Source organism: Saccopteryx leptura, chromosome 1 (genome assembly GCF_036850995.1).
Source record: "Saccopteryx leptura isolate mSacLep1 chromosome 1, mSacLep1_pri_phased_curated, whole genome shotgun sequence".
Classification (NCBI taxonomy): Eukaryota; Metazoa; Chordata; class Mammalia; order Chiroptera; family Emballonuridae; genus Saccopteryx; species Saccopteryx leptura.
In genome coordinates this window covers 60,497,988-60,510,473 of record NC_089503.1, presented here as the reverse complement: position 1 = coordinate 60,510,473, position 12,486 = coordinate 60,497,988, and positions in this window count along the sequence as shown.

The window sequence follows — 12,486 nt, the reverse complement described above, 5'->3', positions numbered from 1 at the left end:
TTTCAGTTCGTTTTCATTTCCTCTGTTCCAACTGCTATCTCACAGTTATTAAGCATTCTAGGGACTGTTCTATGTCCTTTATATTATTAACTAATTTACCCCTACCTCACTTTCATAAAGTCTGTTAACTTGTGACAAGAAGTAAAGTAGTGGCTTATGGGCCAAAAACTCTTTTTCAGTTAAAAATATTTCTCCCCATATTTGACTATGAAACTCTTCAAGCATACAGAAAAGTTGAATTGTGCAGTGCATACCCATATATGCATCACTACAATGAACATTTTTGCTATATTTGCTTTATCACATATCTAACCATCCCTCTATTCACCCACCAATGCATCTTTTGATACATTTCAAAGAAAGTTTCAGGCATCAGTACACTTCACCCCTAAACACTTTAACAGTTTTATGTTAAATTTGAAAGGTTTGCCTACATTTAGAATCAGGAAATTTCACTTGCTCTCCCTTGCTGAGCATGCCCAAGGATTTCTTCCCTCTCAGATGTACATCTCCTAAATTGTAAGGGTACCTACAGACTTGCCACCAGGGGTGCAATGGGCAGTCGCAGCTGGTCCAGGACTAACCCCCTGAACCTGTCTTCCAGGCCCCCTTTTCTCCAACTTTCCAGTAAGCCAGAGTAGCCCCATCTACGCTCTCTCCTGTTGCTTTTTCTAACCTAAGCTCACTCTTGTTTCACTGTCCCCAGCTTTAATAAACATACTCTCAAAATAAATAATAATAATTATAAAATCAGGAGATTTCTCCATAAAACTATTTTTAAAAGACTTTATTTATTGATTTTACAGAGGGTGGGTGGGGGTGGAGCAAGAAGTATCAACTCATAGTTGCTTCATTTTAGTTGTTCATTGGTTGTATGTGTCTTGACTCAACAAGCCCAGGTTTTTGAACTGGCAACCTCAGCATTTCAGGTCCAACGATTTATCCACTGCACCATCGCCACAGGCAAAGCCATAAAACTATTTTAGGTTATCCTTTTTTTTATTTTTATATTTTATTTATTCATTTCTAGAGGGGAGAGGAGAGAGAGAAAAGAAGGGGGGTGGAGTAGCGGAAGCATCAGCTCCCATGTGTGCCTTGACCAGGCAAGCCCAGGGTTTCAAACTGGTAATCTCAACGTTCCACATGGATGCTTTACCCACTGCGCCACCACAGGTCTGATTTTAGGTTATTCTTAGAAATATAGACAGATCTAGCAAAATAACAGGCCCACATTTCCTCATGACTGTATTTTTCTTTCCAGTAAGATGGCAAAGGGTTTTCCCATGTGCCACATAGTCCCTGGCAGCTTCATTCATTTCTTGTCAGGTCCTAGAAGACATTTGTGCTTTTCCCAAGCACTAAAATAATTCTGATGCAAATATCTGTCTCATATCATGGAATTAACAGAGTTAGTAAGGTAGCTAAGCAGAGGTGACCAGGGAAAATGAAAAGAAGTGGATGAACCAAAGAGATAGAAAGGCTGTGGACCTGATGTATCTTGATGACAGATTGAGTCTGAAGGGGGAAATTGAGAATGATACCTAGGTTTCTGACTCCAGTGGGCAATATTCGGTGACAACCCTCAGTCAGGTGAGGAACCCAGGGACAGATTATTTTCTTCATATGTCATCTTCTTCTGCTCTTCATTCCCCTCTTCATCGAGCTCCATGGCCTGTTAATTCACTGGTTGCTAAAATCTCAACCCTGGTGAATCTACCTGACTGTGCTATTCTCTCCACTTAGATTGTGGGCACTGTGGCAGAGTACCTGGCTGTGCATGCTGCAGTCAGAGTATTTCCTCACTGAGATATGCCCCTCATTCTCCCACAGTGCCTATTATAATCTTTGTCAAATCAGAACCTCCCACCCATTCTCAGCAGTTAACTTCCTTCCTAACTTATTTCTTAAATATTTTATTTATTTATTTGCTTGTTTATTTATTTATTTATTTATTTTAGAGAGAGGAGAGAGAGAAAGGCATGGGGGAGGAGCAAGAAGCATCAACTCATAGCTGCTTCTCATATGTGCCTTGACCAGGCAAGCCCAGGGTTTCAAACTGGTAACCTCAGCATTGCAAAGTTCTATCCACTGCACCACCACAGGTCAGGCTCTCCCACCTAACTTATTGTCCCCCAAATAGATTGTACAGGCAAGAACTGCCTCTTATTTACCCTTTAACTGTTTGCTTCCCTGGCCAGCCTTCTCTTTTTCCTTCCCTGCTCACGAAAGAGACCATCTTCTTGCCCAAGGTCAGCCTTCCCTGTGTGTTCCAGTTCAGGGTTAGTTCTGCTCCTATGAGACCCCCCTTTCCAGTGATAGTCTTCTTTACTGGCTCTTTCCTTCCCCATCCCTCATCTTAAATATGTCACTTCCTCCAGGGTTGTGACTCTCCTAGCTGCTCCTAGAATAAATTTTCTTTGAAGTTTTTTGTTTTTTGTTTTTTTGAGGGAGAGAAGCAGGCAGAAAGAGACAGAAACATCAAGCTGCTCCTGTATGTGCCTGACTGGGATCAAAACGGCACCCTCTGTGCTTCAGGACAATGCTCTAACTCAGTGATCGGCAAACTCATTAGTCAACAGTAGAGCCAAATATCAACAGTACAACTACTGAAATTTCTTTTGAGAGCCAAATTTTTTCAACTTACACTATATAGGTAGGTACATTCCTTATCAAGGTAGCGCCCACATATGGTATTTTGTGGAAGAGACACACTCAAGGGGCCAAAGAGCCGCATGTGGCTCACGAGCCATGGTTTGCCGACCAGGGCTCTAACCAACTGAGCTATCTGGCCAGGGCAGAATAACTCTTTTTTTTTTTTCTTAAGCTGGAAATGGGGAGAGACAGTCAGACAGACTCCCGCATGCGCCCGACCGGGATCCACCCGGCACGCCCACCAGGGGCGACGCTCTGCCCACCAGGGGGCGATGCTCTGCCCCTCCGGGCGTCGCTCTGCCGCGACCAGAGCCACTCTAACTCCTGGGGCAGAGGCCAAGGAGCCATCCCCAGCACCCGGGCCATCTCTGCTCCAATGGAGCCTTGGCTGCGGGAGGGGAAGAGAGAGACAGAGAGGAAGGGGGGGGGTGGAGAAGCAAATGGGCACTGCAGAATAACTCTTAAAAGAATTTTTAAACTGCTTTTGTATTATTGCTATAGAACTCACACTTCTGATTAAAATAAAATAAAAATACTTACAATAAAAATAAGATGCAGAATATGGAAGAGTGTACAAAAAGGAGCATCCTCCCATGGTAGATGGGGTGTGGATGGGGCTTCATTTTGGAGGGCAACTTGATGGCAACCATCACAATTTAAGATGTAGATTCCCTTTAGCCCAGAAAACACATTTCCTTTTATCTACTCCAGAAAAACACCTACACAAATACACACAGAGGTGGATGCAAGAATGCTCATTATATCCCTAGGTGGGTTGCTCAGATGGTTACAGCATCATCCTGATACACCAAGGTTGCAGATTGGATCTCCAGTTAGAGCACACACAAGAACCAACCAGTTAATGCGTAAATAGGTTTAACAACAAGATGATGTTTCTCTTTCTCTCTTCAATCAATAATAAAAAACCCATGGTCATTGGTTTGAGCCCAAGGTCGCTTGGCTTGAGCAAAGAATCACTGGCTCGGCTGGAGCCCCCAGTTCAAAGCACATCTGAGAAGCAATCAATGAACAACTAAGGTGCCACAACTACAAGTTGATGCTTCTCATCTCTCTCTCTCAAAAAAGAAAGAAAAGAAAATGTGCATTATAGCACTATTAGGAACAGTGGAAAAAGTAAATTAAGAATTGCCCCTGGCCTGACCTGTGGTGGCTCAGTGGATAAAACATTGACCTGGAATGCTGAGGTCGCCGGTTCAAAAGCCCCGGCTTGCCGGTCAAGGCACATATGAGAAGCAACTACTATGAGTTGATGCTTCCTGCTCCTCCTCCCGCCCTTCTCTCTCTTATTTCTCTCCAAACTCAACAAATAAAATCTTTAAAAAAAAGAATATCTCATAATTTTTTATATTTATTACATGTTAAAACAATAACATTTTAGATATGAGTACAATAAAATATACTAGTAAGTTCACCTGTTTCTTTTTTTCCACCTGTTTTTTTTTTCTTTATTATTTCTCATGTGGCTAACAGAAACTTTAGAATTCCACATATGGCTTGTATTTCTGTTGAGCAGTGCTGCTTTAATCTTTCAATCACAAAAGTCAATGATGTTTTACTTCTCTTTGTTTCCATGAATTTTGGCACCGTGTTCGGCACAGATAGGGCACTTAGCTACTGTTTAAAGGCTTATTGAACAAAAGAAAGTTTACAAAGAGCGTGACCAATCTTGTTTCTCTTTGCCTGGGACCCTGGGAAACTCAGAGCTAAGTTTCAAGCTCAGTTGAGTTCCTGTGACCCCACCTTGGCCCATGGGTGAAGGAAACCTATGAGGTGGAATTCAGAATTATTTCTAGAGCCCTGAAGCCAGGAAAGTGAGACCATCACAGCTTCCTCTTCTGCATACACACACTGTTCCTCCTCTATAAACTGAGGCCCCAAGTGGTCCAGTGGATGGGCTGTGGTGAACTCGGTGAGAGGAACCATTTAACCTTGTTCAGATTTTTCTGTACAAACAGCCTGTATAGCTGCTGGATCCATACACTGTACTGGAATTTGGATTTAAATCCCCACCTTTGCGCCAAACAAAATGTTTTTCATATTGAATGATGCAAGAAAAAGAAGAAGAAGAAGAAACAGATTGAATGATGCTTTGGAGAAACTCTAGATTTTTTTTTTTTCATTCAGTAAAACTTTTCCAAGCATGCGTTCTGTGTAGTATAGTGTTTAAGTTCACAGACTTGATCCAGACAGTCTAGGGTCACATCCTTGGTCTGGTTGTTTATTAGTTATGCGGCCTTGGGGGGGTTATCTCTGCATAAGTTTTCTCATCTGTAAAACAGGATGAATATATTAATTAACCGATCCCATGGGATGGCTGTGAGATCAAATGAATTAATACAGGCAGAGTGCTTAGCATGTAACAAAGCATCTGGAGCATAGTAAGTGCTCAATTAGCATTTTATTGCTTGGATCCGCTGCCTATGCCAGGTCCTGGGGACACTGATTAATCTGGTTCGGCTCCTGGTACTCTCCCTCCTAGGAGCACACCATCTCCTTTTACCTCCCTTTTCTTTTCTTCTTTCTTTACAGACGTGTATCTCTTAAACTCTATGGAACTACAAGAGACTTGCAAACAGGGGAGCAATGGGCAGCAGCAGCTCATTCTAGACTAACCCCCTAGACCTATTTCTCAGGCCCCCTTTTCTCTGACTTTCTAGTGAGCCAAAGCAGCCCCACCCGCCTAGGCTTATTTCTTAGCTATAACTTTCTGGAGAACGAGAGCAGCCCCCGCCTCGCCTCTCCTGTTGCTTCTTTCATCCTAAGCCCTCCCTTGTTTCATTGTCCCAAGCTCTGTGACATGGGGCACTTATTCTCTCGAGTGAGTTGTCCACATAGTCCCCTTCTGAATGTGTTCCTGCAAGGCCAATACATTCTTACTTTACTTGCTGCAAAAAAATAACTAACATAAAATAAAATAAAAATAAAATTTGACTCAGTTTCTGTCCTCCAGGAGCTCAGATCTGGGGTGAGGGGTGGGTGTACAGATAAATAAATGTGACAAGTCATGTCATGAGAAGGACGACAGAGCAGTGAGGAGAGCAGGGTATTGGAAAAGGTGTCACAGAGCTCCAGTCCTTGAGCAGAGGTTCACAAGACACTCAGGTGTTTGCCAGACCAGCTGACACATCAGGCAGAATAAATAGGCTGAATCCTTTAGGAGCTAACAAAGAACCCCCAACCCACAATCTAAAATAAAAATAAAAATTCAAAATATAAAATATATTCAAGTGATTCAAATAATAAAATATATTAATAAAAATATTGAAAAGGATAAAGAGGAAAGAACAATACTGCTCTGGTCAAGCTGTGTAAATATTTGGGGCACATGTTTACAGATCTCCCCTTAGGCAGCAAGATACCTTGTGATGAATAGACATGCACCTGCAATGTCACACAAATGGGGTCACCACAATGCATGGGTCCATGAAGGATGCTGGTGCCAGACCAGGAGGGTGCCGAGGGAGTGAACAGCATGGTCAGAGGCAGGGCAGTGGGGAAATCATACTCCAGGGCTGCCACTTTCAGACTTTGTGATCTCGGGCAAGTTACTCAACCTTCTGAGCTCAGATGCTTCATCTAGGAAGAGGAGAAACTGTTAACCAAAAATAGGTGCTGTGGCCCTGGCCGGTTGGCTCAGTGATAGAGCGTCGGCCCAGCGTGTGGAAGTTCTGGGTTCAATTCCCAGCCAGGGCACACAGGAGAAGTGCCCATCTGCTCCTCCACCCCTCCCCCTATCCTTTCTCTCTGTCTCTCTCTTCCTCTCCCACAGCTAAGGCTCCATTGGAGCAAAGTTGGCCCCAGCGCTGAGGATGGCTCCATGGCCTACCTCCTCAGGTGCTAGAATGGCTCTGATTGCAGCAGAGCAACGCCCCAGCGGGGTAGAGCATCGCCCCCTGAAGGGCGTCGATGGATCCTAGTCTGGCGCATGCAGGAGTCTGTCTGCCTCCTCCTGCTTCTTACTACGGAAAAATAACAAACAAACAAAAATAGGTGCTGTAATAAATCATAAATTTCTAATTGGGCTGGTCATGGTGGATAGTCATGCTCCAGTCCTATAACTTCTTTAATGAAAGGCTTTAAGCCAGATGACTACTGTTCTTGTGTATTTAGGCTAACACACCTTTGAAATGCCAGGAGTAATACCCCTCAAAGGCACCACCATATAGAGTACTTGTTAACTACCTGTAATCCAATTCCATCTTGCTTTCCCCCATCTTCATGTAATCTTCCTTAAATTCCTTTAACTCCAAATGCAAAAAAGAAATTGCCAACTACTATTGTCCGGAACATTTTAGATCTTGTTTCCTGGTGATGTCAGTTTGGGCTCAAATAAACTCGTAAAAATTCTCTACAGGTTTGGATGTTTCTTATGTTGACAAACTCATAGGATTTCTGTGATTGAATTAAATGGTATCTTTAAAGCATTCAGCATAGCACCCAGCACATGGAAAGTGTTTGTAAAATGGGACAGATGAGTATCGCTTTCAGTGCAAATAAACAACTTGGCTTTTTTTTTTTTTTTTTTTTTTTTTTGTATTTTTGTATTTTTCTGAAGCTGGAAACGGGGAAAGACAGTCAGACAGACTCCCACATGCGCCTGACCGGGATCCACCCGGCACGCCCACCAGGGGCAACGTTCTGCCCACCAGGGGGCGATGCTCTGCCCCTCTGGGGCATCGCTCTGCCGCGACCAGAGCCACTCTAGCACCTGGGGCAGAGGCCAAGGAGCCATCCCCAGCGCCTGGGCCATCTTTGCTCCAATGGAGCCTCGGCTGCGGGAGGGGAAGAGAGAGACAGAGAGGAAGGAGGGGGTGGGGATGGAGAAGCAAATGGGCACTTCTCCTATGTGCCCTGGCCAGGAATCGAACCCGGGTTCCCTGCATGCCAGGCTGACGATCTACCGCTGAGCCAACCGGCCAGGGCCCAACTTGGCTTTTTTAGGTTTCTATTAACCTTCAGTGTTTTTGGTTAGGGTGAATCACCTCACCAAGTACTACCCAACACTAACACAGGGGCTCCTACCACTGTTCTTTGCAGATGAACATACACACCGGGCACAGTTTGATTAAAAGCAAAAGGATTATGCTATACTATCAGGTGTAGGGCAGAGAAAGTGTTCTTAAAGGAAAGATGTGGGAATAATTGGGTCAAACATCAGGCTGCTGAAGCAGAAAGATATGGCCAAGGGAGAGAAAAAGGCCAGGGAGGTCGCAAGCCATCAGGCTTTCTCCAGAACTGTGGGATCTGCTTCCATTCTGGAGAGGTGGGGCTGGGGCCCAAGAACAGCTGTACTAAGTCCTTGCCCAGGGCCAGTGAGGGTTAGGCAGGGGAGAGCAGAGTGGGGGCTACAGGTAAGAAACACCAGCTGGTTCTTTCCTGGGGTGTCACTGAGCCCAGCTGGTGGGGGCCACAGGGCAGTACCCAGATGGTAATTTTGTCCAGTTTAATTTTAGGACCCAGAAATTCCGCCTTTTCTAAACTGGTTCTCCCAAAGAGCTGCGTGCTTCACTTCACCCTCCTGTGGGCAACAACCAGCAACTACAGTGCCTTGGTCACCCTCTTGCCCAGAAAGGGGCGGGACTGCTGTTCTACCCAGCCACTCTCTTTACCCCTTCAATCCGTCAGCTAGCCAAACGGGTATCTTTGGTGACTCCATTCAAGGGTATGAGAGTGTAGGAGGGAGGTGGACATACTGCACAGAAACAAGAAGCAGGAGGCTGGTTTTTCAGAATTTGACTAGTGAAACCACACAGAAAGGACTGAATTTACTGTGATTCCACTGAGGTGACCAGAGGACAGGAATAAGATGGTGGCAAGCCGGTGCTACCAACTGTCCAGCTTCCTGCCAGAGCAAGGCCATGTGAACAGGCAGCTGGTTGGCTTGGAGACAAAGGGAAAGGGTGAGAGCCAAGAGCTGGCATACAGCCAATGCTGCCCAGGGACAGGAGCCAGGCTTGGGGTACTCAGCAAAGAGGGCTTTTTCTTAGAGATGAGTGCTTTGGGCTTTTGTAGAGAGAAGCCATTAGAACCAACTAACTAGTTCTCCAGACCCTGATCCCACAGGCTTGGAAATTCTGTGGTTCTAGCTCCAAGTAATTTCTGTTTAGCCTGTGCCTCTGCAGAGAGACAGTAAGTATGTCTGCCTCATGAATGGTGCAGATCTCCATACAGTCATCGAGCTTTGGGGAGAATTCAGAGCAATGCAACTTGCCTCCAATGCTAGGGGGAATGTAAATTAGCAGAGAGGCTTTGGAAAGTTTGTTATACTTGAGGAATGTTCATTGCATGTTCCCCAAACCCAGAAATTCCACTCCTGGATATATACCCTAGCGCCTGGTCTTCAAAATTTTGTGCTCATATTCTCCTTTATGAGAATATGAAGGGTATGGTTTTCCTTTGTACATTCAAAGCTATGTAGAACTATAACATAGGTAGGCACTTTTCACCATGTTTAAATAAACTTGCAAAGACTATAATTTCCAGCATCATCATAATGTCAACACTAAAATAAAGCAGTTAGTCACTCTTATAAATGTCTCCATAATATAAATGTCACAGTGATCTGATACCCACAATTATCCACTTAAAAATACAAAAACAAGTTTTTCTTGAAACTTTCTATATTGTTTCATTTTCTCCTTGAACTTATATTTCCATTCCGCACAAGCCTGGCAATGTCTTCGTATACCCTGGATAATCCAGAGTACCCTGTGGAGTGGACCTGTGACCTCTTCCTGTCCATTCCCCTTGCCCTGGTTGGCTGAGTTAAATCAAATTTGGTTTAGCTGGGTGATTTTCCAGGAAGATCCCAAACCAATTGGATGTTTTCCTAGGTTAGTGACCCCTTGAGATTTAATTTCTTTCCATTACCTCTTGTTTACTCATCAAAAAGGGTATGAACCATGATACAGTTTAACATATTTACTGTACGATTAACTCAAATTTACCAACAAAAGGAAACTTTCTCATAAACCCCTTACATAAAATTACTGTACTTATTAACATCTAGGAAGTTAAAGAGTTAGGCAATATCGTTTTCCAAATGTTATTGATAATTTTTTACCAACAAGAAGCCACAATTGGAGCCTGATCAGTGGTGGCGCAGTGGATAGAGCGTTGACCTGGGATGCTGAGGTTGCAGGTTCGAAACCTCGAGGTCACCAGCTTTAGCGTGGGCTCACCAGCTTGAGCACGGGGTTGCCAGCTTGAACGCATGATCACCAGCTTGAGCACTGGATCATTGACATGATCCCATGGCCACTGGTTTGAGCAAGGGGTCACTGGCCCATCTGGAGCCCCCTCTGCCCGCCAGGCACATATCTGAAGCAATCAGTGAACAACTAAAAGTGCTGCAACTATTAGTTGATGTTTCCCATCTCTCTCCCTTTCTGTCTCTCTCTTGCTAAATAAATAAATAAATAAATAAATCAAATCAAATCAAATCAAATCCACAGTCAGAGAAGTTAAGAAAACTTAAGGTCTTAAGATGCCTCCATCTTAATTGTGTTTTAACCTGGGGAGAAGATAGTAACTAGGGACCAGGACAACAAAATGACTTTAAATGAACTAAAATTAAAGCAAGATAGTGAGTGGTTGGGGACCACAGAGTGTTTCAGGATGCCCAGCCCAGTCCCATCAGGAAGATTAGATGTCGCTGAAGAGCAGGACAGGTTGGAGGAGGAGCCGCTAGAGGACGGCAGAGCCCAGCAGACCTGGACGCCTCGCGGGAAATCCAGCCTCGGTCTCGCTGCTGAGTGAACCCAAATGAAAAAATCTGGCAGAGGAACAACTAACTGAAACGAGTTCATGCTTCTCTCTTTCTCTCTCCCTCTCCACCCCTCCCCCAACACCCCCTCCCTCTCTCTATCAATGGGGTAAAAATGCCTGGCAGAGAGCACATCTAACCAATGAGCCTTCACTCTGGCTGCAGCTTCTCAGGACCGGGAAGGAGGCAGGTCCCTGGAGGAAAGCTATGGACCAGCGCTGTCCAATAGAAATATAAAACGTGAGCCACGTACGTAATTTCAAGTTTTCCAGTAGCCACTTATTAAAGAAAAAAAGAAGAAGAAGAGGAAACAAGTGGTGTTAATTTTAATAATACTTTTTATTTACCCCATAGATCCAAAATATCCTTTTAACATATAATTAATATAAAATTATTGTGATATTTTACTTTTGGTATTAAGTCTTTGAAATCCAATGTGTATTTTCTATCTACAGCACTTCTCAGTTTGGACTAGCCACATTTCAAGGGTTCAATAGCTATTTGTGACTGTAGATATTTAATTTCCAGCAGGAATTAAATTTCCAGTTTGCTACACCAGAGCTGCTTTCTAAAATTCCTGGAATGGGAAACTCTCCTGACTCCTGTTCCCTCTGCTTCCCTCTGTTCTGAGGCCAGAGCTGTTCAGGCTAGCAGAGGTTTCAGAGTTCGGACAGCTTCACTTCAAAAGAGCACAATGGTTGGGAAGATGACAACAACTTGATTCTAGATTCAGTTCCCCACTGGAGAGGCAGATCTCAGAGAAGTGAGAGCAGGCTCTGGTCTCACCAAGCCTGGGTGGATCCCCACTGTGGTGGCTTTGGGAAAATGGCTTTAAATTCTCTTGGTGCCTCAGTTTCCTCATCTATAACATGTGGATAATAATAGCAGTTATCTAATAGGCTTGGTGTGAGATTTAAACGAGATACTTGAAGTTGTGTTTGTCTAAATAAATGTTAACTCTTAAAAATCTATATTTACACAACTGCATCTCAACACTTTTCTGTGTGTATATGTATATGTGTGTATTTCTTATTTAGAAAATTAAATGTAATGGAGGTGGCATTGATCAATAAGAGTACATAGGTTTCAGGTAGACATTTCTATATAATTTGAATTGCTGATTATGTTGTGTCATAACATCACCCAAAGTCAAATAATTTTCTGTCACCACATATTTGTCCCCCCTTACTCCCCTCCCGCACCTCCCCCTGGTAACCACTTCACTTTTATCTGCGTCCATGAGTCTCATTTTTATATCCCACGTATGTGTGAAATCATACAGCTCTTAGCTTTTTCTGATTTACTTATTTCGTTCAGTATAATGTTCTCAAGGTCCATCCATGTTGTAACACTTTTAAATAATAACAATTTGGCAAAATATGTAACTACTGAGAACTGCCAGTTACTGTGTTGGGTCTAGCGTTGCTCTGCTCAAACTTGTCTGTGGTGTCTGGACTTGTCTGTATGACATCACCTCTTGTCACCTTCAACCAAATGATTGATCCCATTATTACAGTCTTCAAACAAAAAATTTTAAACAACAGCAAAAAAAAAAAAAAAAAATCACCAATTAAAATACCTTTGGAAACAATTTTTTTTTTTTTTTCTGAAGCTGGAAACAGGGATAGACAGTCAGACAGACTCCCGCATGCGCCCGACCGGGATCCACCCAGCACGCCCACCAGGGGGCGATGCTCTGCCCACCAGGGGGCGATGCTCTGCCCCTCTGGGGCGTCTCTCTGTTGCGACCAGAGCCACTCTAGCTCCTGGGGCAGAGGCCAAGGAACCATCCCCAGCGCCTGGGCCATCTTTGCTCCAATGGAGCCTCGCTGCGGGAGGGGAAGAGAGAGACAGAGAGGAAGGAGAGGGAGAGTGGTGGAGAAGCAGATGGGCGCTTCTCCTGTGTGCCCTGGCCGGGAATCAAACCCGGGACTTCTGCACGCCAGGCGGACGCTCTACCACTGAGCCAACCGGCCAGGGCTCTAATAAATGGTTAAGGCTTACTGAACACTTGCAAAGTGTCAGGTGTTTGTTTTTCTTTTATAAAT